The 26919-nt window shown below is 41.1% G+C and overlaps 1 protein-coding gene and 1 pseudogene across 1 annotated transcript in view; one reads left to right on the forward strand and one right to left on the reverse strand.

The window, feature by feature from the left end:
• EXT1 (exostosin glycosyltransferase 1) overlaps window positions 1-26919 on the reverse strand; it is a 291690-nt gene that overhangs the window by 58664 nt on the left and 206107 nt on the right. The gene's annotated exons all lie outside the window — the stretch shown is intronic.
• On the forward strand, window positions 8453-8804 carry LOC133076826 (mitochondrial import inner membrane translocase subunit TIM14-like; annotated as a pseudogene).

A 26919-nucleotide genomic window follows, 5' to 3' on the forward strand; every position in this document is an offset into this window, starting at 1 on the left:
CCTGAGGCCACATGAATAGGACAGGGAAGAGAGAAATCCTGTCGGGGACACTGGCATTTCATTCATTCACTTGTGTACTCATCCAGCCAGCCATCCACCCATCTAACAATAATACTTATTGTGAACCTATAAGTACCAGGCATGCTACTGTCAGGAGTGGGGAATTCAATGGTGAGCAAAAATAAGAATAATAACTTTAATAATGATGATGATGATGCTTCTTTACCTTATGGAATTGACAGTCTTTTTTGGGAGACTGATATTAAACAATTAACCATAATAAAATCAACAGCTGTGGTGAGTGTTCCAAGGAGAGACTAATCGTCCTATGGGGGCACATGAAAGAGGAATTTGACCTAGTCAGGAGAAGGGGACTAAGCTGAGGCCTAAAGGATAAGTATCGGTCAAGCAGGACTGGGGTGGAGACGAATTACTGCGAGCGGTGTTGACGACAAACTGTCAAAGACCATCAAGAAATGGAAAATACCTTTGAGCCAGCAAAGTACACACACCACAACTAATTGTTCCAACAAGTGCGACACAGACGAAATCCATTGGATGGTACGTAAAACACACACCAGCAGGCTGGGGCTGCTTGCTGCCTGGAAAAATGAGTATTCAAGCCTGGATGTCTGGACAGATACTCACTTTCTGTTGAGCACGTTGATCATCTTATTAGCATCCCAGATTCCACATACCTGCCGAGCAGTAGCTGACGGCAGCAGACCTTAACCCACGTTACAGGTAGGAAAGCTGCGGCAGAAAAGAGGCTTGACATCTTGATTAGAGCTAAGCAAAGATACTCAGGATCATGCCACTTCATTTTACCTGCTCTGCCCTCCACCCCCAGGACCTGCCAACTCACCTGTTTTAGACTTATTTATGAGCCCTTTTTCCTGTTGTCTCAACATCCTACAGGCTCAGTAGAGATGGTGCTGAATCCCTAAATGATCATATTTTCACAGTAATTAAAAGCCAAATTCCCCAACTCCCTAAATGCAGTGAGCAGCTTGAATGCCTGTGTTTTGCCCTAACACTGAACATCTCTAAGGTGAAGGAAAAGCCTGAGAGAAAGGAATGAAATGTCTTAATTGCAGAAAGAGGCAGCCTTAGGATGCAGTACAAGTGGCCCAAGAGGAAAGGAAGCTGGAGCTTCTGTCGGGACGACCTGCTCAGGAGGATCACCCAGGAGCTCTGGCTCCCGCTCATCCTCAAGTACTGACCACTGTGCCGGCCCGGGACCCACTGGCCCGGAGAGACCCTGAGAGGGCATCTCTCTGCCACAATGATGAGTCCTTCCTGCTGAATTTAATAGTTTTTAAGGTGAGAGGGGTGAACGAGGCAATTTCAGTTATTAAGGCATTAGTTTGGATTGGAGCCCGGAACAAAAGAAAAGCCACAACTGGGTTCACCCAACAAAGACACTGTTTCCATCCATCTGCCTCTTAGACTAATTTAGGGATTACAGCTCTTGCCCACAACCTCCGACAAAGCAAACTGAAGATCGTATATTGAGGCCAGACCAGAGCAAACCACTGCCACCTGTATCTTGAAGGCTTCTAATTCCTCAGAAAATAAATTAGAAGAAAAAGTTTGGGGAAAAATATATATGTATATATATTTAAATATCACAAAACACATTTCCATTCTTTAAATCATAGTCTCTCCTAGAATAAGAAAGCTGACGTGAGAGTCCAAGGAAAGGCTCTTAGTAAAAAACATAAAATATATTTATAAAATAGTACCTTCACATGTAGAAATAACAATAATGATAACACTATAACAACTGCCACAATTTTTAGCACACTCATATGCTAAGCCCTGTGCTAAGTACTTTACATACAGTATCACCATCTCAGGGTCACAATCTGAGGTTAATACTATTATCCCCATTTCACAACTGAGCACGGAAGCTGAAAGAGTTCCAATAATTTGCCCGGAGTCACACAGCCAGCAGAGAAGGACAATTAAAATCCAAACATGGTCTGTCTGCACCTGAGGTATGAGAAGCTGCTGGGCTTCACTGGCATTTTGTACTGGCAGTTCTTGATGTCTTAAGAAGAGGCATAGATGAGATCTTTCAAAGTATTGAGCACTGAAGATATTTCGGTGCTCATTCCAATGGGTAATTCAAATAAAGTACCACTAGACCTTAACATACAGAACTGACATGTATGCAGACATTTAAATGGCTGACTTCTAGGCTTTTCGGATTGTTATATTCCAGATAAGTTAATGCATTCATAGTCTGCCTTTCACGTCTGTTCTGATAGGGTGCTAGGTACATGTGCTCAGCTGTCTGAAATCATGCTGAATGGAGAAAAACCAAATTAAGCTACAGGTCCATCCAGTTTACTTGTCACTGGGAAATCCTCTAGTTGTAAATAACTCAGTGATCAAACATACAGGCACAAAACCCAGCTACTTGTTCAAGGCCTTCCCCTTGGGAGGCTGAGTGGAAACTCTGTGGAATAATAGTGAGGAAGAATAAATTAGCAGCTACTTAATTTTTTTTTAAAGAAAAAAATCCCTGTAATTGAGAGTGATTGACCTTAAAATTTAAACCAAATTAAGATGGTTTCATCTTCTTCTCGCTACTTCTGATGTTGAAATTTGGAGGGGGTGGTGAGGGGAGATTCTTTTGGATGGAGATGCTAGATGAATCCTTGTAAAGCAGCACATTACAGCTATACCCACCTGAATTCATGTTCAGACATCTGCATCCCCAACACAATGGCAGCGGAAAAGCAGCAGAATGAAAGAAGTGCTACCCACTTAGCGCTCAGCCCAGGGACCTGCTGGGCACCCTTTGCTAAATCTACTTACAAGCGAATTCATAATTCACACAAGGTATCCAGGCATGGAAGCTAAGACATAAATCATTTATTGACAAAGGGACCATTTGTCATTTTAAAATAATTATGTTTCTTTAAGCAGAGTGACAAATTCCATCTTCCCCAATTTACTTATTGAGCCTTACAGGCAATGTAAGTCCCGAGTTGTGTGTGTGTGTGTGTGAGAGAGAGAGAGAGAGAGAGAGAGAGAGAAAGGACCACAAGGAGATTCTATTTTCTCCCTGAAACTTTTATCTTAAGAACCCACGATCCCTAAGGGCAGACTGAAAAATGGGTGTGGTGCCCACATCTCCTTCAGTTGTCTTGCAGAGAAGGTATTCTCTACATGTTGCAAATTTGGTCAATATAATATTCACAAGGAACAACTAAACAGTGAACACTGATGTTAAACTACAGATTTTAACCTTTGGACACAAGTGTGAAACCCTTCACTTCAAACTTGCAAAACCCACACAACAGAATGTGTGTGATCCTGATGCAAATTTAGACACTAGAGATGCAAAATGTGTGCTCCACAAGCAAACCATACTTTACTGTTAATTCTCTTGCCAGCAGGATAATAACGTGTGGTAGAAACCCCAGTCTCAGCTGCTTTTAAAGAGACTGGAGGCAAGAATTCACTGCACAGGGCATCACCACCCATTAAGGATGTAGCCACCCGATTCAACCAGTAGATGGGGCACGTCCACATGCCAAGTGTCCCCACTCAACTCGCCTGATTAGGAAGATCAGGTCCTGGTTCCTCCTCCTTAGCTCCCAACCAGATGGTCAAAATGATACCAAAGAGGGAAAAGGAGGTCCTATCTCATCTCTAAAAGAGCCCTTTGATTATTTCCCTGACTTCTCTTTCACTTTTATTACAATATAAACAAAAGGGGTAGTAACTAGTGAGATGGGGGGCAGGGGGAAGGGAGTTGGAGTTGGCCAGCTCAGAAGAAATGCACTGCCCACAGCACCTTAGATAAAATCTAAAAAAGCTCATCAGTCGGCCAGTCACTTACTTTGGAGCAATATTTACTGAGTGCCTACCATGTGCTGGCCCTGCGCTGGGCTGGCTGCTGGATCTACAATGGTGACTCACTCAGAAATGAGATGTGCTCCGTGGAGTTCATCATCTACCGTGGGATACAGACCCTGAAGAAATGCAAATGGTCATGTGTAGCTATCAACCCTGACGGGGGCTAAAGAACAGGGAGCATTAGAGTGACTATGGGTAGGAGGTCAAAACTGAGTCAAGGTTGGGTGGTCAGGGAAGCCCTCTCTGAAGAAGCAACATTGACATGGCCTGAGACCTGAAGAGAAGGCAGTTTCCTAAAGGGGGTGTGGGAAGAACAGTTCTGGAAGGGGGATGCATTTGTGCAGAGCTCCAATGTGGAACATTCCTGACACACTCAAGGAACAAGGGAAACCAAGCCAGTCTGGTTGGGGTGGAGTGGGGTGGAGGGGCAAGTGGTGGTAGAGGAAGGAAGGTAAATGACACAACCAAAGGCATTTTTCTGACAGGGTAGTGGGTGGTCGCGGTTGTGATCATACTCATACTCCACACACACACACACACACACACACACCCCATTATATAGTGCTTCATTTTCCAGGTGCTATTTTAAATCCCTTACATATATAAACTCCATCTACTTCTCAAAAGAACCCTAAAAAGTAAGCACTATTACTAACATCCCCTCTTTAGAGATGAGGAAACAAAAGCACAGAGAGGTTAAGTGACTTGCCCACAGTCACACAGCTACTTCTGTGCCAGAGCCTAGATTGGAACCCAAGTCATCTGACTCCAAAGTGCATACTTTTAGCTTCTATACTCTAATGATTCTCAGAAGCATCATTTTATTGTGATATTTCTGTATGACTACATATATTTTGCTATGAGTATGATAAGACTGGGCTTTTTTTTTTCCTTTTGTATTTTTGGTTTTTTTTGGTTTTGGTGGCAGGGAGGACTGATGTGGCCCCAATAAGAAATCTACAATTTGGCAATGAATATAAGGCCAGACAGACTTATCATATCCTGATAATCAAGCACAATTGTGTACCCCGACTCCTGCCAGATGCCAGCTTCCTCTGGAGTCTGGGTTCTGTACACAGGCTCCCCGAAGGACTGTAAATCAGTGGCGCTAGATATCTCCACAAAGTTTCAAACATGTTCACCCAGTGCTTACTCGCCCAGGCTCCAGATGGCTCCAAATTCTGGTTTCTTCCTCCCACAGACCCTCAAATCACACTTCAGACATGTCAGTAAGGCAGGCTGAAGAAGAATGAAAGAAGTGGATCTAGTGGAGTTCTTTAAGAAGCCCCGTAGAACCCGGCGGTATTTCACGCATGCATAGAAGGAGTCGTAACCTGAGGCAGCATAAATCACTGCCAGCCTTTACTACCTGGATACAATTTTCCAAATGATGAAGTTGTCATAGGTGTTGCGGAAAAAGTTTCTGCTGCCAGTCAGCCTGGGTCTGCAACAATTTATTCCAACCTCTTCCATAGGCAACCAGTTGCAGAGAATTTTACTACACTGGCATAATAGCAAGATGATTCCATACCTACCCATCCTCTCAAAAGGGAGAGGAGTAATGCTGAAAAATGTGTTCCACCAAAATGTTTAAAAAAAACAAAAAATCCTTAAGAACATGTTTCAACCCTACCGCAAAAACACAAAAATCAGGAAAAATTTTTTTAAATTCCATTCTTTCTCAGTCCAAGGAACAGGTTTACATGCTTTGCTTTCTCCCCAAATTAAAAGTATCCCTGACATTATCTAGTAATTGATGCACATGGATGATAAGAAAGCCTAGAGGACAGCGCTGGGTTGCCAAGCCTTGCAGGTTTTCTTTAGGGCAGTCTGTAGAGATTCCCTACTTTCCTCTCACTTCTCCAGAGACAAGGACTTTTCAGAAGACTAAAAGCTGGGTCTTCTTTTACAGATTTCATGCCTCTAGCATTAATTATTCATCTGCATAGAAGCTGAATTACCATGATGGAAGCCCAAACGAACATCTGAGAGCCAGCATGAGTGCCTGAGATGTGCTGGTCCACCCCATGCAAACCTCTGTGGAGTCTGTTGGAACCCCTTGTAAATTTCACTTCCTATTTATGTGACTTTTCATGGAGGCCAGGAGGCTCAAATCAAATCTCCCTCTATCCTCACGCAGTGGTAAACAGGAACCTATCAGATCATTTTCCTTTCAGTGGTGTCTAGGCTTTGTGATGACGGAGCAAGAAAAATATCTAATGGGCTTACTCAGAAATGACTTCCTTCTGTCTTGTACTTTACGAAAACTTTCTTTCATCCCTCTTGGACCCTAGGAGGATGAGTATTTCATACCCATTGTTCCCTATCTACCACATTCTACAGACAGAGATAATTAAAGGTAAGATTATTTATTTCTGACTGTCAAAACTCACAGCAAGGCTTACGAGGAACAGGTATTCGAAATTCATCCTATCTAGAAATGACGGCACTAATGGTATAAATCGTGTAAATAACCAGGTGTCTGCACACACTGAATGTCTATAAATGCATTTGGGCTGACAAATGTTTACACTGGGTTATACTGCTTTAATTTACCCTCGGTTGCGGGGGATGAGGGGGTGGGCAATGGCACATTAATAAAGGAAGGGGGTATTATAGGATTTCATTACATGGAAGTTTCCCTTCCTTAGGTAAAACCCAAATGCACCAAAAGTTAAGTAATTTAAAACTGAAAACTAAAAACATGTTATTTAAATATAAAATATGCTTTTCATTTAAGCAGAGAGCCTATGGTAAGGATGGTTGATTAAAAAACTGAGGCCCAGGGATGTTAAGTGATTGCTCAAGGTCACACAGCTGTGAGGATCACAGCCAGGATTCAGTCCAGCTCCAGAACTCGAAATTAACCGCTACCAAGTGCCCCTGCTTGCCCAGCCAGCCGACGGAACAGAACACTGACCAAATGGAGGGACTGCTATCCATCTTACTGCCCCTTAGAAATGCCCAGAAAATCAACTGAGCCCAGAGGTGGTCAGTGCTTGCTTGGTGAAGCCAACTTTCAGGTGTAAAGGGTAATTATTTATTCAAAACCCAGCTATCAATCAAAGTTACATACACCCGTATTTTTATCCTTTTTTGGGGAGTATTTCTCAATAGTACATGATTAGCCATTCTTGGAAATGATTCTGTGGGCTGGTAGAAGTTTTTGTGGGTCGGTAGATCTTTCTGAAACTATTTCTAGGCTGTATGAATCTTTGTCTGGGAATTTGTTTCCCTGGCCTTCCAAAACATGAATTGCATTTTTGTTTTGTTCACAGATAACATTTTTTTTCTTACTACCCTTGGCAATGAAACCAACTCTGAAAATAACAAATGACCCTGAAAATGTCCCAAGGGCATTCAGTTTACTTTCCTTACCTTGAATCCACTCCTTCTTTTAAAAAGAAAGCTTGGGGAAATTTAGAGCCCAGAAAAATGAGTGGATAAAATGATGTTATTTAAAAGCAAAATCATTCCAGTGCCGTGTGTGTGTGTGTGTGTGTGTGTGTGTGTGTGTGTGTGGTGGTGGTGGTGGTAGGAGAGAGGAGGGAGAGTTGAAATGGGGGGGGCTGCGTTGAGGGAAATGTCCATCTCCATGGGCAATTCAATTTGGCGGCTCCATGGAGACAAACCAATTAGTATGGATTGTCAAGGTGTTTTGTATGAATTGGCTACCTGCCCATTATGAATTGGAATGGGATTAACTAGCTCATTCCAAACACTCCACCAAACAGCAAGTGGTCATATGATAATGATTTCCAGTCACTAACACCCTGGCTGGATCAGAGACTTGGAGTTTTACCTGTAACAATCTTTAGAGAGACTCATTCCTTCAAACCTACCCACTTTCCCTAAACACATCGTTTTCTTTTCTTTTTTCCCTCTCCTAGCTTTTATTTTTTAAAAAGCCCTCTTGCTAATTGGGAGGCTGTATGTTCTTCCGCACATAAACATACCTATTAACCAACCAACCCAGTAATAAGCAATTTGTATGCTCTCCTATATAAATTTGTTGGTCCCCTCTACTCATAGTCTTCAAAGCCCCATGGTGAAACACATGACCACCAACTTTGCAAGTTTAATTCCACCCGAGGTTCTAGAACCAGTCTACCTCTGAGAGAGAAGGCCTGAGAAGCTTGGATTCAAGATTCAGGGATTCAGCACATGACCGATGCCGTTAGCCCTTTTAATTATTTGTCTCAATTTCTTATAACTGGACTTTTCCCTTGTTCCAGACACCAAGTCCATACTTTATCTTCCCGCCAGAGGTACTTGGCTCCAAGGACTATCACTAGCCAATAGCATCTCTGCCCACACTCTTCTCCAGGCAAATGGGGCCCTAGACTACAGTGAACAGCTTCATGGAAAAGAGCCCAAGGTGGATTTCAGCCCAAAAATACATGGCATCTGTGGGTTCCAACACTGGGTAATTGTTGCATCCTTCCCTGCATCCATTTCCCCTCTGGGGAGCTACCCACTCCCTTTGGCGTGGATGGGACTGATCCCCACTCCCAGCCTTAAGGCAGCATGTGATGTAAGTGTGAGCCATCAGTGGAAGCAGAGGAGCCGAGCAGGAACCATGGCCAGTACAGTGGTAGCAGTTGGACTGACCATTGCTGCTACAGGATTTGCACGCCGTTACGCTTTGCAAGCCATGAGACATTATGGAGCCTCAAGTAAAACAAGTTTTTCAAAGTCTACCAAAATCTGCCTTCAGTGGTGGCTATTACAGAGGTGGGTTTGAACCCAAAATGACAAAACGGGAAGCAGCATTAATACTAGGTGTAAGCCCTACTGCCAATAAGGGAAAAATAAGAGATGCTCATCGACGAATTATGCTTTTAAATCACCCAGACAAGGGAGGATCTCCTTATATAGCAGCCAAAATTAATGAAGATAAAGATTTACTAGAAGGTCAAGCTAAAAAATGAAGTAAATATATGATGAATTTTAAGTTCTTACTCATTTATGTATATGAGTACCAGCTTTTTATAATAGAATGCCTCAAAGCTACACATTTAAAAAATTAGCATAAGCTAAATCAAAGCCTAGGTATAAATTTGAGGATTTAAAATCGGATTATAGAATATTTGTAGGTTAATACTCAATAATTATGGATAAATGCATGCCATTTGAAGTGTTGTTTATTACTCATTTGTCAAATAATTGGGTACCTATTTCAAGACAAAGTGAACAAGATAGTCTCTCCCTGAAGGAATCCCCAATCTGATGGGAGGCTGATTAACTGATAATTAAAATACAATGTGATAAATCTGATGGAATTAGCACAGGCTGTTATAGTAAGGGCTCATCTCATTGGGACAGAAGGCTGTTCAAGGTACAGAGGCCTCCCCCAGCCACTTAGAACCTTGAACTTAAAAGTGAATTTAGCCACAACTTAACCTAAGAAATTGATCTAGGTATGTATTTATCACTTTGTCAGTGATAAATCTGAATTGTTTCAGATTTCATACATTAAAAACTGTAACAGTATGATAAAAAAAAGAGTGTAAGACATCAGCACATTCCCCAGGCCACAGTTTTTTTACACAAGGCCTGGGAACCACTTAAGCCAATATGGCTGCTTCCTCTGACTAGGTTCTTTTAATCAATGTTGATAGTCTACGCGACGTAGGCAGTTAAAAACTATCTATCCCCTTCCACACATCCTCACTACCACGTGGTACGTTACAATAAAAACATGTTTCAGGGCAAATTCTAGAGTCCTGCCAAAATCCTAGCCCAAGAAGCAGGGCCTGATACCGGGGTCAGACGGCATTAAAGCTCTGCCGACGGGTGTGCTCCTAGCCTTCCTCCACTCACCTGCACCTGCCCGGGGGCCCTCAAGACCTCCCCAGTGCCAAGTACCTGCCAAAAAAGCTCACTTTTTGCACAACTCTGTGTTCCCTGCTGTGTGAGTTCTGCCCGGCGGGCTGGACTTCCTGCCAGCACTCGCAGACTCCCGCCCAGCGTCTACCCCGCTCCAGTGGGTAAGGCTTCCCGCCAGGCCCAGATCCTCCCGTCTGCCCCGTGAACCCTGGTTAACCCGTGTGTGCCTGCTTCCACACCCAGAATGGGGAAGAACTTGAGGAAAGGAACGCGGTCTGCCAATCCACAGTATTTGCATAGTAATGCCAATAGGTGAAGAAGCTGGGTCTTGCCCATAAACAGCAGTTCGTCTCTTCAACTCAGAGGATGGCAAGGATGAGCTATAAGCTCACCTCTAAGTCAGGGTTGGCTAAAGGGCAGTTCAGGTCCTGAGGGAGAGGATGTACGGGGATATTCTGGTCTCAAGTGTTTGATGGAGTCAATTACCAGAAACTTTTGAAATCCTTCAAAACATATACTTCCCACTCGTAAACCAATGCCTGGAAATTAAAATAAAACAAACTTAGTAAATTTCTTTTTTTTTTTTCATGGAAATATTGGCTCTTACTGAAGGACAGCATAGCAAGAACAAAGTCCATTTTCAAAATAACATTTCATTTTATGGTATCTCTATCTCAGTGTTGAATATTAATACCAGTATATAGGTTTCTGATTTTAAAATAATCCTATTTGATTAAACTACATTTTAATGGATTCTGTTTGGAAAAGGAAGGTAGAGTTTAAATTATTTTGCCATAAAGATTCATTTTCCTTCACACTAAAAATATGTATATATATATATATATATATTTTCTCCTTGAAATAAGGTTATGGTAGGTGAATAGTGCTTTTAATACTGTTGTTCCTAGAAAATCAAATCAAATATAATAATCCTTTAGACTATAAACTAATTTTTTAAGATTTAGGAAAAAACCCATTTACCATGGGATATAAAGCAAGGAAATACTATAAAGTGACACTGCTACCCCTATTACAAGAAGCAATGGACCCCAAGCTTGAAACAGTACTAATTTCGAATGAGAATATCATTTCTGTACTTTTAAGACTTTGTCTCTTATTTAAAAAAAAAAAAACAGGTTTAGGACATGAAAAAACTTCGTTTAAAGATGACCCAACTATTCATAAGTTATTTCTGTGATGGTTCACTTTTCTTAACATGTAAGCAAGACTAAAAGTGAAGCAATTTGTTGTGATAATACAACATACCTCTCAAATCTCAGGGTAAAATGGGATGCCCAGTCTTATTAAAAACCCATCTTGGGGAATTCCCTGGCGGTCCAGTGGTTAAGACTCGATGCTTTCACTGCCGTGGGTCTGGGTTCGATCCCTGGTTGGGGACCTAAGATCCCACAAGCAGCTCGGCATGGCCAAAACAAAAAACAAAAAAATCCATCTTGGACCCCTAATCTTCCCCTCTGATTTTCCAGGTGTGGCTCTTTTATTTGAACATCTGAGAACCGCTCCATCGGCACATCTGCTCACATTCAACATTTGCTGTCAGTCTGTTCTTTGCAAGGGACTCTTCTAGGTATAGGTGACACAAAGGTGTCCTCTGGGAGCTGACAATCGATGTAACAAGCGGGCATCAAATAGAAAGAGGGAGGAGAGGCCTAATACTGATATTTCCATCTTGAATACACCATTTATTTCCAAATTCTAGCACCTTGCCCCATGGTCTACACCGGCTCCCAGAGAGTGGCTCCTGCCAACAATGAGTTCATGTAACTATGAACACATGGCTCACCCACAACCAATCTTTAACTCGACACTTATTCTCCTGTCCTGCAAGCTGCTCCAGAGTGGGCTGCCTCTTCCCACCGCAAGTGCTAGGAAATACACAAACCAAATTCACCGTTCCACAAAGCAGCAAGAGATCACTGAAAGCAGGGACAGTGTCATTCTCTTCTGTGTCCAGCATCCATCTTAGGACCCCGTGGGTCCACCATAAAAGCTTCATTAAAAAAATGAACAGAGGGACAAAATGGAATCTACTCCAATGATCCAATTAGAAACATCACGTTAGTATTACGTGCAGTATTAACGGGAATGCCAACTGAGTTTCCATTCTACAAAAGGGTAAAGCAACAGAGGGAGAAAAAGGGAAAAGGACAAATACCGGCTGCTTTTGAACTCCAAGGCTTGAGCTCAAGCTCTGGCTTTTTTATGGTATTTTCATAGGCACTGCCCGTGTCTTACAGAAGTATTTAAAAGTATTCCCTAATTTGTCCTCCTTTAGTTGTAACTGGATTCCCATATGGTTTCCTGACATAATCAAGAAAGCATCAATTCCAATAGTGCTTTATTTTATGGTACAGTTATTTGAACAGAGGACCACTGCTGAGTATGCCCCTATCACAGTTAACTCCAAGGCAGGAATGTAGTACTATTGCTTTCTGTGTAAACGCATATATTGGAATCCTCTGGATAGGATAGGATCAAGTGACAGGGCAGCTCTTCCTTCAGAAAGCCCAGTAAGAAGCCCTCATCCTCAGGTCTGTGAGGGGCTTTTGCACACATCTGTTTCGGATCAGTCCCTCAGAGATGTCTAAAATCTAATTAACCAATTAATTTGCAAATATATTCTAATTTATTCAAGGGAGATTTTCTTGGGTGTTAAATTATCTGACAGTGAACCATACGCAGTACACAAGAGCAGGACCTCCCTGAAATACCACAGGTTACCCCAATGCAAGAATGACTATGTATACTCTGTCTGGTCCACACAAATTTCTGTCCCCTAATGAGAAAATGAGTTGGCATTTCCTCCATCCTGATTAGTCTGTGTACACTTTGGTGAAGCATTGCTAAATGCAATTGTGAGGCCAGAGAGGTGTCCTTCCACAGTCTCCACTGGGGTAGGGCTAGGGTGGGCACGGTTGCCTGGGGCTGAGAAATTGGAGAAAGAGGATAATATGGATAATGTGTTTATCTTAATCTGTTTTCCTGGGGTGGGTGAAGGGAGGTTTAAGTTATAGGAAAAATATCCTCTGTCATACTGGGAATTACTAACTGTTGGTAATTTGCATGCAGAACTCTATTCTCTAACAAAGCAGCCACAGCAGGTAACATGGTTTACTCAGACAATCAACTTGTAATTTACTGAACTTGTGGATTAAAAAAAAAAAAAATGTTCTTAATTGCTACCTTGTGACATTTTATTCAGCTCAATGACTGTATAGCTACAGATAAGAATTGAGAATAACACTATCAAATGTTACCAGGATTACCTAATTTACAAAATGAAGAGTATCTCGATGCACATTTTGTTACCTAAAAATATGGAGTGTGGATTTTAATATGTTTACCATGAGATGTTTGGATAGCTGCTAATTGCGCAGCATTAAAAGAAAAGCAGGGTGGGTTTGTTGTTGTTGTTGTTATTGGTATTTTATTCAAAAGATAATTATTTTTAATACTAGCAGTAAGGAGATGAAAGAAATGGCAATATCATGCGACGCAGTTTGGTATCTAATTTATATACTAGAAATTCTTCTATTCACTCAATTTCTAAGATCTCTAAAAACCTGCAAATCAAATAATGGGCAAAGAGAGAAAAACTAAAAGGAAATGTATGTCCAGTTTAGGGATGAGGAAGCAAAGATGGAATTTTATATAATAGATTCTGAATTTTCTACAACAAGAATCAGGGAGAAGTTAGAGGGAGGGCTTCAGAGTTCTTAGAAGAGACACTTCAGTTGGTGAGTTCAAAACAGTTCCCTAAAAGAGTGATCTGTGAATGCAAAACTCTTTTTGAAGGGAAAACTATAATTTCCACTAAAATTGGGAGTTAAGGAACTGGAAAAAATAGCAAGCACAGTTAGGACCAATACTGATCTCTCTCTCTCTCTCTCACTTGTAAGGAGAAAACTAATGGGATATTTACAGATGTGCCAATAGGATCAGAGTGATTCTTGACACTCATACAGAGAACAGTGCATCAATATTCAAAAGAGATTCATTTGGTATTTCTGGTTTGCATATCTGGTTTGTTTCTTTGTTTAGCATGCCACCAAAACTTAACACACCTAGACTATCTTCCTTCATCCTGAAAGAGAGGTAGCATGGCACACAGAAGGTTACAAGTGGCCTGGGAGAATTGCTCAGGTATCTCCTTTGCTTGAGACACCTTAATCCTCTTCACCCTTGTCAACCTCAACCTCAGCGTTAATTTAAGTGTAAGTCGGTAGGTGAGTAAATTTGGATAGAATGAGTCAGTCCAGCTTGTGAGAAATTCCTAAATTTTAAATCACTTCTTTTAAATAAGAAATGAGCAGAGAGGTACAAAATGGTTTTGATAGATTGTTGAATAATGCATGATATGAAATGGATATGTACTGTCGAGTTTGTTTGACAATTTCATTTTTCAATGCTGTTCCCACTACAGCCTTAAAAGAAGAACCCCATCCCTTATTCCCCAATTATCCTGGGCAGTTAGCTAAATGAGCTCTCATATAGTCCCACCAACTGATCTGCTAACTCTCTTACTCACGTGTCCATAAAAATGTAAGCAGTCCTTCACTGACAACATGAACTTCAAAAAGTCTCTCATTCCAAAAAGGGGACCCTCCTACACTGTTGGTGGAAATGTAAATTGGTGGAGCCACTATGGAAAACAGTATGAAGTTTCCTCAAAAAACTAAAAATAGAGCTACCATATGATCCAGCAATCCCACTCCTGGGCATATATCTGAAGAAAACTACAATTTGAAAAGATACATGCACCTCAATGTTCACAGCAGCACTATTTACAATAGCCAGGACATGAAAACAACCTAAACGTCCATTGACAGAAGAATGGATAAAGAAGATCTGGTACACATATACAATGGAATATTACTCAGCCATAAAAAAGAATGAAATAATGCCATTTGCAGCAACATGGATGGACCTAGAGATTGTCATACTGAGTGAAGTAAGTCAGACAGACTTACTAATAATACAAATACAAATATCATATGATACCTCTTTTATGTAGAATCTGAAATATGACTTAAAGAACTTATCTAAAAAGAACTTATCGAAGAAACAGAAACAGACTCACAGACATAGAAAACAGGCTTGTGGTTGCCAAGGGGGAGGGCTGCACTGGTAGTTTGGGATTAGTAGATGCAAACTACTATATATAGAATGGATAAACAACAAGGTCCTATTGTATAGCACAGGGAACTATATGCAATATCCTGAAATAAACAATAATGGAAAAGAAAAAAAAAGGTCTCTCATCCAAATGGGTTCCAATACTGACGATCACAGAAACTAATAAATATCAATATATTCCTTCTCCATCGGTCCTGAGTGTCACATCACAGATTCAGGTGACTGCATTTTAAAAATTACTTTACCCAGTTTTTAACATTGCTTTATTTCCTGAATTCCTTCTTTCCAATGGTCCAGTAGGAGATCTGACAGCAGGGTCAGCCAGCTGTTCTCTTTCCTACATATGGAAGCTACTAGAGGGAAAGATTTTTAAGCTGCAGCTTTGTGGAAAGAAGACTTAAGATGTTGGCCAGGTTTCTTATGCATGAGACATCTAAAGACACTGTCAATAGGAATAGCTGTACTCTTCCCTATGCTTTGCTATTAAGGCTGGGAATCAGCTGCCTCGGATGTTTAGCTAGGGTTAGGGAGCAGAGGAGGAAGAAGCCTCAGTATCTGGTCCCTCCAGCCTCTTGCTTCTCAAGCAACAGCTGTGATTTCAGAGCCCTGATGGCTAATTCCACATGCATAACTCTTTTAGGCAACGTTCCAACTGTGTTCTAGTAACTTGCCAGGGTCATCCTTTTATTTGCTATATTTCCATGATGCTTAAGTGAGCAAAACGATCAGTTGCCAAGTCCTGCCTTTAGGGGAGAGGAGTTGAAGGGAGCAGAAAAAAGGACAGGGAAGAATATAATAGGACATTGAGAAAACATGGGATTCCAGAACCCGGGATTCCAGGATTCCTGCTCAACAAATGCCCTCTGGCCCTTCTTCCCACACAGCAGTGGGCAGTGGCCACGGGCTCTGCTACAGCAGGTTGAATCCGGCCTTAAAGTCAAACCTCCCAGGCAGTGAGAAGGGCAACCGGCTTGTGTAAAGAGAGATGCCAAAGACTGTAAGCACCTACCTGAAGCTTTCTTTAGAACATAAACAATTAAATTCATGCAATGAATATTCTGAGCACCTACTGGGGCCAGGCACTATGCCATCTCGGCCCACCAACAGAGATGAATGATATTCCTGCCTTGTCCTAGAAGAGTTAAGAGTCCAACCATCTATCTACCTGTTAATCAGACAGTAACAATAAAGGGTGATTAAGCACTATATGCTGGAAATGTACTCAGGGCCCGTCGGGTGCTTTGAGAAGGAGAAGCATCTAATTCATGGCAATGGCGGGGGGATCGGGGGGAATGTCCGTATCCAGCGGAAGTGACACTTGAACTTTAAAAAATGATAGGATTATTGGGACAGAGGCAGGAAGAATATGCATGTGCAGGGAGACATGTGGAAGGAGAGTGCAAAAAGAGCACAAGAAAAGTGAGAACTTTGCAGCAGAAACAGGTAGAAGCAATGAGCAGTTTATCTCAGAAACATTCAAATTCATTTTAAGAGATTCTAGACCCTAGACCCATAGGCTAGGGATGGATTCTTTAAAAATGCCCTGCACAGATGGCCCAATGGGAATTTTGAGAAATGCATTCCATTCCTTGTCTTGTTGCTAGAGTTTAGATGGTTTGTCATTTTGTAACCGAGCAGGACCCTATGGGGCCTTCCCAGGACAGACCCTTCCCCCATATCCTCTGCTTTAGCTCCTCTCTGAAGGACCTAGATAATAGTATCCGATGCACATTTCCTGAGTTGTTTTACAGATGCTAAACTCACCACCAAATGGAAGACGTTAACTACTTGATGACCACGAGCACGTAGCCCCCAGACCTACTGGAGCCTAAGGATTGATCATGTTAACCCCTGTGACACCTCCCTGTTACCTCACCATCAACCAATCAGAGAATTGTGCACGAGCTGATCACACACCCTACGACCCCCACCCCCCCTCACCTGGCCTTTAAAAATGCCTCCCTGAAACCCATCGAGGAGTTCAGGTGTTTTGAGCACTAGCTGCCCTGGATTCCTCGCTTGGTGCCCTGGAATGAAGGCTGCATTTCCCTTCGCCACAACCCGCTGTCAGTAGATTGGCTGTACTGTGCACAGGCAAGCAGACTCAAGTTTGGTCCGGTAACAATTTCTTAAAGAGAATTTTCTATCTGCTAGTAGAAGTAAGGGCATGGGTTAAATAATAATAATGAAAATAATAATGATGAATGTAGGTCATGTTAAAGGCAGTAAAATACTAAACTCTGCCACAAAATTAAACAATTACTGGTCACCAGTAATACTGGAGATGCTTTTATCAGTTTGTCATTCATTCTTCATTCAACAACTATTTATTGAGCATGTATTAAGTCCCAGGCACTGTTCTAAGGTATCAGATCTACAGCAGTAAAGAATGGCAACACAAACTGTAAAGGAATGTCACAAGCAAACACTCACAGAGAAGGGAGCTCCCAGGCTGTGGGAAAGGGGATAACACTGAAATAAGAAAACTACACGGCCAGTCAGTAGTCTACTTTGCTATATATAGACGCTCCGCGTGTGCCACAAACTAACCAAGGCCCTGGGCATGTCACAGAGGCTGGGTTTAACCAGCCCTAATGACCCAGTGAATAGAAGACCCTGGATCTTAATTACAGAGCCTCTTTCGTGGCTTGTTCTCCTTTTAGTCACTTCCCCTTTGCTCAGAGCAGACTTCACTGTTTGCAATCACCAGAGGCCAGTGTAGCTGAACTGGCTAGGCCTTCCTGGCCTCCTAGGGGAAGGTCAGTGAATTAATGAGGAACTAGATGTAGGGGGGCAAAGTTGGACCCACTGTCCCAAACAAAGCCCCACGGAGGGGACGGGAGGGGAGGGGAGGAGAAGCAGGCCGTGGCCAAGTCGACACAGAACCTCTGCAGGATGTGGAGGGCTCACTGGCCACATTCTATAAAACCAAGACTTGTTGTTCTCACTATAGCGCAACTACGGCTAAGCTGAGGTGAGAAAAAATAATTAGGTCCCCAATCTGCATTAAAACATTTTTGCAGGATTCTGTTCTTGAAGTGGAAAACTGTTCCCACAAGGTCTATTTTTAACCGTTTTATTTTAAAGAGATCAGAAAACCTTTTCGTGTTGAAATTTCTCAGTGGGCAATTTTACAGTAATGCTACCTAAATCCAGCCTGACAATGACAAAGCAGAGGAAATGAGTAAATGCGCTAAGTCTGCGGAAATACCCTCACCCTGAAATTGGGACAGGGCTCAGAGAGGCCATGAATACAATATGGTGATGTGTTTCATTTCTGGTCCAGTTTAGTTATTGGAATACTGAAGTCAAGCAGAATCTCCTATTTTGGGAAGCTACTAGTTCATAATCAACTTTTTCATTTAAACTACAAGTTAACTTTTCCCCCCAAAGGAGGCAAAGGTAGTATTTCAAGTAATTGATGACACCTTGGTTATAATAAACTGGGGTCATGACCCCTGGTGATTTAATCTTGTGTGGTATCAGTTAATTTACTAAGAAAAATATTCAACCTATTAACCAGAATCTGATTTTCTATTAGAGGCACAGAAACATAGTTCAGGAATGTGATTATCCTGACTATACGCTTCACTAAAAAAATCAAAAGAGAAACCCACTGGAAATAAATCATATTGTTCATTCATTCACCAAATATTCGGTAAGCATCTACTGTGTGCCAGGCACTTGAGATACACCATTGAATACAAACTCTGGCCCGCAAGGAGGCTTTGTTCTAATTAATGATGGACAAGCTGCTTGTGATTCAGTTTAAAGTCTCTCAAAGGGCAAATTTGCGGAGAATCAGGGAAGGGGAAAGAGGATTTTGAAAACAATGATAACTGTAGACAGAAAAATCCATTGTTCTGAAGGTAATTGGTCCAGAGCCCTCCCTTCCTCTCACAGTCACACAAGTAAAGGTTTACAATCTTTCAATGAATCCATTTTAGAACCAGAGAAGTATGAACAGGCACTAGAGTATGGTAAGTGTGGGATGCCAGTCAGCTTGGCTAAGCTATGCTGCAGTAACAAACGACCCCAGCACCTAGATCAATGGCTTTCAACAACATGGCCATGGGCCGTCAGCTGAGGGTTGTGTTCCAGGCCTTCACTAGGTGACCCAGGCAGCTTGCCTCTAGGATGCTGTTACTGCCTTCAGGTCAGAAGGAACAATGACAATGGTGGAATCATTCAATGGCTCTTAAAGCTTTTCCTCTTAAGTGGCACAGGTGACTTGAGCTCACATTTCATTGGCCAAAACAGGTAACACAGCCAGAGGTCAACAGGGCAAGAATATATTATTATCGCACAGGCAGGAGTGGCTAACAAAACAATCAGTGATGGGTTGGTTGTAGCATTCATTAGTGTAGCCGACACTCAGAAAGACGTAGAAAATATTTGCAGCCCTTCAATTTTCCCAAACTTGTGATTAATATTAAATGGTGACCAAATCTTCTAAAAGGAAATAACTCCCTTTCACATCATAATTCCTCACCGGACCAGAGGCACACAGATTGTAGAATGAAACAAAAACAGACCCTGGAGAAGTTGCAGGAGACTAATTTTTCCTTCTGTGGTTAGATGTCAAACAATTTCTTTTCCCCCTCAATCATTCCTTTCCACATGAAGGAAAAGGAACTCAAGAAATTACAGTGTGGAAGACGGCATTTTACTTTGCAGCTAGTAAATTCTTCCTGAGATCCACGTGATACTTTACACTGACATGTGGAAGGAGACAGGGCTGGGGTAACACAGACCTCTTGAATTTTCATTCTGCAGCAATTAAATGGAATTATAACACTGGAAAGACATACCTTAGCAATTCAAAAGGGCATCCTAGGCCTTCCAGTTTCTTAGCAAAACAAGAAATAAATTTCAGTATTCGGTATTCAGCCACACTGGTCCATACTCAGCATTAAAATTTTTGATGCTGATTTCATTTCCTGTAAGGCTTGGCAATGGTGATTCTATGACACTAAAGAAATCTAAGGTTGTCTTTTAAAAAAAAAAAAAGACTCATTGAAAGTGAGAATGAGCAAGTTCAAGAGCACGTACAACCTAGAGCTAAGGGACATTTCATGGTTTTTCCTAAGAAACACAAAACAGAACTAGAAATGGTTCAGTTCAGTCTCTGGTCACTCCTGAAAAGATGTGGTCCTAAACAAGATTTGAGTTGATATCCTTTTACCTACTTTGGAAACAGAGAGCCTATCACTTATTAAAAATTCATAAGCCATATAGGTGTTCATTGGACAATTCTTCCAACTTTTCTATGTGTTTGAAACTTTATAAATGTTAATTTATAAATAAAATGTTAGGGGGAAAATTGTAAGTAGGCCTAGAACTGAATCAGCTTTTGAACTCCAAAAGCAACATTCTCTATATAGAATCATGAATGAAATCCCCTTGCTATGTAGGAATCTGATAAGTTCTCTAACTTAAACAATTAATACTATTCTACGAGCAAGTCTGACCATGCATGTATTCATAATGTATGCAGCCATCCATCCAAAGAGCATTTTGAGTCACAGCATGTACCTAGAATCATGCTCACCTGTTCTAGGTTCCTTTGCCAAAAGTCAGCATGCCTAGCTACCAAGTCAGTGAATGGCCACTTCACCAAAGATAGCATACTAAGTGAACAATTTTCTGCATTCACCAAATTTCTAAACAACTTGTTTCTTTAAGCTATTTATGGAGCCTTCAGTAGTTTTGACATGATGGGATGGGGTGATCTCCAAAACTTTAGATTTCTGAAGTTGGTGACAAATTTCCATCTTGTCTTCATAGCATTAAAGGAATGGTCAATTCATCAAAAGCTACAGATGATTTAGTTTTCTTGTGGATGTTTAATATCTAGGAATTATATTCCATAGTTACTAACCATTATTAATAATGAACTATTAAAAATATGTGTTTTTTTAAAATATTGCTTTGTTTTGACTCTTACATGATGAGTCTTTTTGTTTGCTGGTTATATTGACATCTTAACCTCTTTAGGAGTCTTTTACCTAATGAACCTAAGCTTTCAAGTTTTGAATTTTTTGTTTTGAATTAGGTGAGGCCTTTAGGAACATATCTTCCGCATAAAATATAACTACCTAGTAGAAATTAAATGCAGATTACTGGAATGTACACCCAACAAGGGCAAGAATATTATGGTCTAGTTTAGGGGTGGTGAACTATGGGTCACATGTTACCTGTTTTTATAAATCAAGTTTCATTAGAACGCAGCTAATAGTCATTTATATGTTGCTATGGCTACTACTGTGCAAAAATAAATAAATTTAAAAGAAAAGGCATAGTTGAAGAGCTGTAATAGGAATAGTAAGGCCTGCAAAGCCTAAAATATTTGCTATCTGCACTTCAAAGAAAAAGTTTGCAGCTGTGGGTCTAGTTCATTACTGTATCCATAGCTTCTGGAGCAATGCCTGGCTAATTTGGGGAATTCCATAAATACTAGTTGAATGAATGAATGAATGACTTGGTTTCTAATGCAGGCTGGCCAGTCTTTACCACTCATTTCAATGTTCACTGTCTCATAGCCTCATGGGCTGGTAAGAGAGGCTGGTTCTTCATGGTGATACGGAAGTTAAGCAGGATGAGTCAACTGGTAGAGCAAACCACTTCTGTGGTTCCAGGACAGAGGCCAACCCTAATGCAGAGGACTGGTTTGTAGCAACGTAGAAACCAACCCACATTTCTGCAAAGACTATATTGGGGAACTCCAAACACAACTCAGCTGTCTGGTCTCTAAGAACCCAAGTCACTGCTTGTCATTAAAAAAAGAAAAGAAAACGTAGGTTGGCCAATATTTCTTTCCCCTTCTGAAGGTTAGCAGTGATTTTGTGGTTGAAGTGATGAGCAGCCCTAAAAAGAGGGAAACCACAAAACCAGCCCAGTGCTTCTCCCAAACTGTAGTTGCTGCTGCAGACAAAAACTACAGGTCTTCTTCCAGAGATCCCCTGGTATTGTCCTGGCATAAAGCAGCCTCCCCAAACATTATTCCGAAGAGATATACGATTAAGAAATCAAGCAGTGATAAATCTAACGGGAATTTTTTGCCAGGTAACACTTACCTCAAGACCTAAGCCTATGAAGGAAACTGTAACGAGACAAAACCAAGTGAGTTGGATTTATATTGTTGTTATTTAGTTTATTTTAAATGGCTAGTGGCAGGTTTGTTTGTCTGTTTGTTTGTTTGTTTGCAGGGCAGGGGGGAAGGCAATATCTAGCAGGGTGCTTTAATTTCCTATTGTCTTAATGTCACTGCTATTAAGACCTTCCACCCTAATCAATACCCAGTTCCACCAACTCCCAATTAGCCTCAGTAAAATCTCCGGAGGAGAAAAAGGACATGGATCATTACTTTGCAGCTTTAGAGGTTCTGTAAGTCAACTCATTTTCTCTAAAGCAGGGTTACTCAATCAGTCCTTTGTGCCTATCAGTGTGCTAGGTGCTCTGGGTATAAAAATATGATATGGCATTACACATTATAATTTTTAAAGAGGTTTTGCCATCTGGGAAATATCAAGAAATAAAGCAATAAAGATAAAAACACTCAATATTCAGTGAAGGGTTCTAACCCAGTTAACCCACTCCAAAGGCATGCATGTTGTCTTCAATCACAATATATATATATATATATATATATATATATATATATATATATATTTTTTTTTTTTTTTTTTAAGGGGTGTTTACTGATGTGATTTTGAATTTTCCTTTTAAGTACTAGAAACATTTAAAAGTGGTCCTGGGTACCCAGCATTTGGAAAAAAAAATCAACTCAAGGTTTCATTTGTTTGGCATCAGCTCATAGTCAACTTCTACTTCCTTTATAAACTTCTATGTGGCCTCTGTGCCACAACTCCTGAGATTACAACTCACTTACAGATAATCACAGGAATTGCTCTTCACCAGACAGTGCTTATCCTCATTGCCCCTGGATGGTGCTGCCAGTGAAAGCAACAATAAAAGCTCATCAAAATCATCACAGCCGTGAAACAACCATTGGCAATTCTGAATGGCTGGAGCTGATGCTTGAGTCAATTCAGTCCCTCTTCTTGTGACGACCTAAAGGGGTAGGATAGGGAGGGTGGGAGGGAGGCTCAAGAGGGAGGGGATATGGGGATATGTATGCATATGGCTGATTCACTTTGTTGTACAGCAGAAACTAACACAGTATTGTGAAGCAATTATACTCCAATAAAGATCTATTAAAAAAATAATAAAGGCATTTCTATTGATACCACTTCTCTTTCTAGCTTTCTGAGATCCCTTGTTACCTCGACAGTACACAACTAGACAAACCCAAACTAGAGCTATCCTCAGGAAAGTCCCCTAGCTAAGCAATGGTTTCAATGGAGTACACCCTGGAGAGGCCTTCTGAAGGGCAGGGAGCTAAGTGAACGGCTTTATGTGGTTGTCTTTTCAGAGACCACAGACCAGCTGGAGTCTAGGCCAGATGCTACTTTCACAGCATTAGCAGGTAAACTGCAGTCAGACTAGAATGTTAAAATTTTGAATTACACGGGGTAGTTTCTCTGCAAGATGACATCAAAGTTTTCATGCCATAAAGGTGCAAATCTGTTTCTGTCTTCACAACTGTGAGCTTTACAGCCTCTCAGCCAGCTTAGGAGTAGCACTGGGGATTTTGAGAGGGTTGGAGGGAGGAAGGAAATCTTTGCTCTGTGTCTTCAGAGAGACTCAGGAGCTTCTGCTCATGGAAGCAGAGGTTAATAAGTGACTCTAATTGAAAAATGGCCATATACTTGAAACAAGATTCTGCTCTGAAAATTCCTTAAATCTGTTTAAGCATGAAACGAACAAAACTAAATATTATCATACCTCCCTCCCTCTTCTCCACCCCATTCCTTGGCATCACTCCTTGTTCCACAGCAGATAACAGGAAGACAAAGAGGAGTCTCATATTCCCAAGAGCCCCCAAAGAAAAATGATGGGGGGGAAGGGATCAGCAATTGCCAATTTGGTGTCGTTGCTTTGTAAAGAATGAAATCAGCTGCAAGTCAAGTCTACCCCCAGCCTGCACAGCTGTTGGCATTTGTACCTACTTGGAGGCGGCAGAGGTAGATGAGTGTTTTTCTTAGGTGCAGTCATCAACGCCAGATGTATTGATACAAGGGGCAGTCAGCTTCATACCACCCGTATTAAGCACATCTTTATGCTGGTACTTCTGGCATCTGGGACCTGGCGGACACTGGAGGGATTGCCCCTCCCAGAGCTAGCTAACTCCTAGAGACAGTAAAACAATCAGCCCAGAACCCACACCTCCAACCCCCTCCTCTATTAGCCTCTTATACCCCATGCCACTATTCCCGGGCCCTAATCACCCCAGGGCCAGGTACCAGACAACTAGAGATAGCCCATATGCTCTGGAGTCGGCTGAAATTATTCAAACTAGCCAATCCTAAGGCTGTTTACTCTGACTCACCCTTTGCTTCCCACCAAAACCACAACAAAAAACTCTTGTCCGGGTTTCCCCCTTGTTCCCTCTGCCTCCTAACCAACCCGGGTGTTTCCCCACGTGGCCCTGAGTGGCAAGGCATGTCCCCACCCCTTGGGAATTGTCAATAACAAATTATCTTTTCAACAGCAATCATCGCCTGATCTGTGGGCCTCACCGTACCTGAATAATAATAAAACCTACATCTGAAAACACCACCCAAAGATGAACAGCCATTAATTACAGTAAACACACACAGCCAGTTCACTTCATGCTTCAAAATTACGATTGTGTCATTAATGTATACCAGCCTGCACACTTTCCTTTAATAGCATGCTGGACATGGCCCCGCCCCCAAATTCTCCTCTGTTCTCTCTACTGCACTGAACTGAAACTACCTGAATTCCACTAACACTTAAACATTCACCTGCTGGGTTGCTTTATTAAATAAGCACTCAGGAGCGGTGTTTGTTGGGGAAGGGGGTAGGTGTGGCACCAAGCTATATGATGTATGATTAATAAAAAAGAAACTTGCCCTTACATCCATTCTTCTCTCCAGCTTTCCACAGTAACAACATGGCTCAATTTCCCTTGATTAGCACAAGGATTCACCTTTCAAAAAGTGCTAATCAGCTTCAGCGTAAACAGATCGAAATGCAACACAGAAGGGGCTTCCCAGTTAATATGGGGTCTGCTGAGGTCTTCTTTCCCTTGAGTGCCACATTAGAGATGAATCTAAAAACACAGCTACAAATAGGGGATTTTGAAAGCTACCCGAAGTTCAGAAAATGGTGTCAAGGAATAGACTACGCATCAACATACACTTCAGACTGAAGAGTTAGCTGATGTAATGACCCCCTTGGTCCTTAATCCAGTGCTGGGAATGGTAGAATGAACTTAAAATTCTGAGTCCGTTGGACCTGGTTTCAAATACCAGTTGAAAGTTGTGTGACTGTGTACACATTTAACTGTGTGACCTCTCTGAGTCTCAGTTTTTATGTTACATGATGGATCTAATATACACCTCATGAGGTTGTTATGAGAGGATTACATTTGTTAAATACTAGGCATTTAATATAGAGATTTTTTTCTAAATGGCAACATTATACGTAAAATTATAACTTTCAAGTGAGCTGGCTTCAGAATAAACTTCCTTTGATGTGTCAGCAATTAAACCCTTTTGAGTATAGTACCAAATGGACCACCTTATACTGCACTGAATTCAGTTTGCTGGTGAATGCCAGTCACTAGAGTTTCAGTGTTAGTTTCTTTCCATCTCAGTGTGAGCTCTAGTAGAAATACCACCCAAGTGACTTGTCAGTCAATTTGATTCCACAAATATTTGGTGGCTACCAATTGTGTCCTCCATATAAGAATGAGTGGAAGCATTCCTACCCTCAAATACAAAGCAGCTAGGCTGTTGACTTAGTACACATTTACTAAGCCAGCACCATGCCGACGGATGTGATGGATTTACCTGCAAATTGGCTGAGCACAAAAAAAAAGTCAAATTCCGAAGGAAAGTTATCCCTTAGAGACAGAAACTAGATATTTATCCAGTCACTGGGCAAGACCCTGTAGATACACCTAGATCGCTGCCTTTTGCTGTGTCTTCTCATTCTGTGTTCAAGCTGACCAAGCCAATTATGTTCATCTCACTTCCCAGTTTCAGAAGGTGGGCTTCTTACACGCTCACCTGGACTAAATGGGCAAAATTAACTCAAGGGCTTCAATATTTCTAGTTAGAAACACCATATGACATAGGACAGAGGTTAAAACTCTGACGGTTAAAAAAAAAAAAAAAAAAAAGCTTAGGATCTGAAGTTGCTTCACCAGAGTTTGAATCCCAGTTTTGCAACTTACTAGTTTGTGACTTTGAGTATGTTGATTAATCTCTGTGCCTCCACTACACACTTACAAAATAGGAATGAAATAAATCACTGGAAGCATGCTACCGATAACACAAAAAATATAATCTTTGCTTAACTGTTCAATCAAGAAAGCTTCCTTTTCATGAAAAGTGATCAGCTTTGTCTTACCTTTGTAATGTATAAGAAATACCGTTATGTTTATTTTCCAGGGCATACCTTAATTTTCTAAGATACCTATTGGCTAATAATTCTTTAGATAGAGCTATAGGCTCATTCAGAATGATATTTATACGACTCAGAGATGTTTCTTTATCTTGCCTCTACTAAGAAAGACCATGTTACATTCAATCTTCCAGAAATATTGTAAGAACCTACCACCAAGCAAAACATGTTTTCAGGGACATCTCCAATCCCTTTCTTATTCATTTCATTCAATAATTTCTTTCTCATTGCTCAACTGACTTCTCTTTTTGATTAAATATCCACAATTTGAAGGATAGTGTCAAAAAATTGATAACAATAAGACTATTCTACACAAATATAATGCCACTTCTCAGAATACTTACTTTTAAGAGTACTAAAAGCAAAAATTCTGCAGACTTGTGATACCTTGATAAACATATTAAGTTAGTAGAAATACATGTCAAGTCATTTTCATGGAGGTTATCATTTTATGCTGTAATGAACTATCTCAAGATTACAGTGATAATAAAAATAGATGATATA

The sequence above is a fragment of the Eubalaena glacialis genome, chromosome 17 (assembly GCF_028564815.1).
Source record: "Eubalaena glacialis isolate mEubGla1 chromosome 17, mEubGla1.1.hap2.+ XY, whole genome shotgun sequence".
NCBI classification, from domain to species: Eukaryota; Metazoa; Chordata; class Mammalia; order Artiodactyla; family Balaenidae; genus Eubalaena; species Eubalaena glacialis.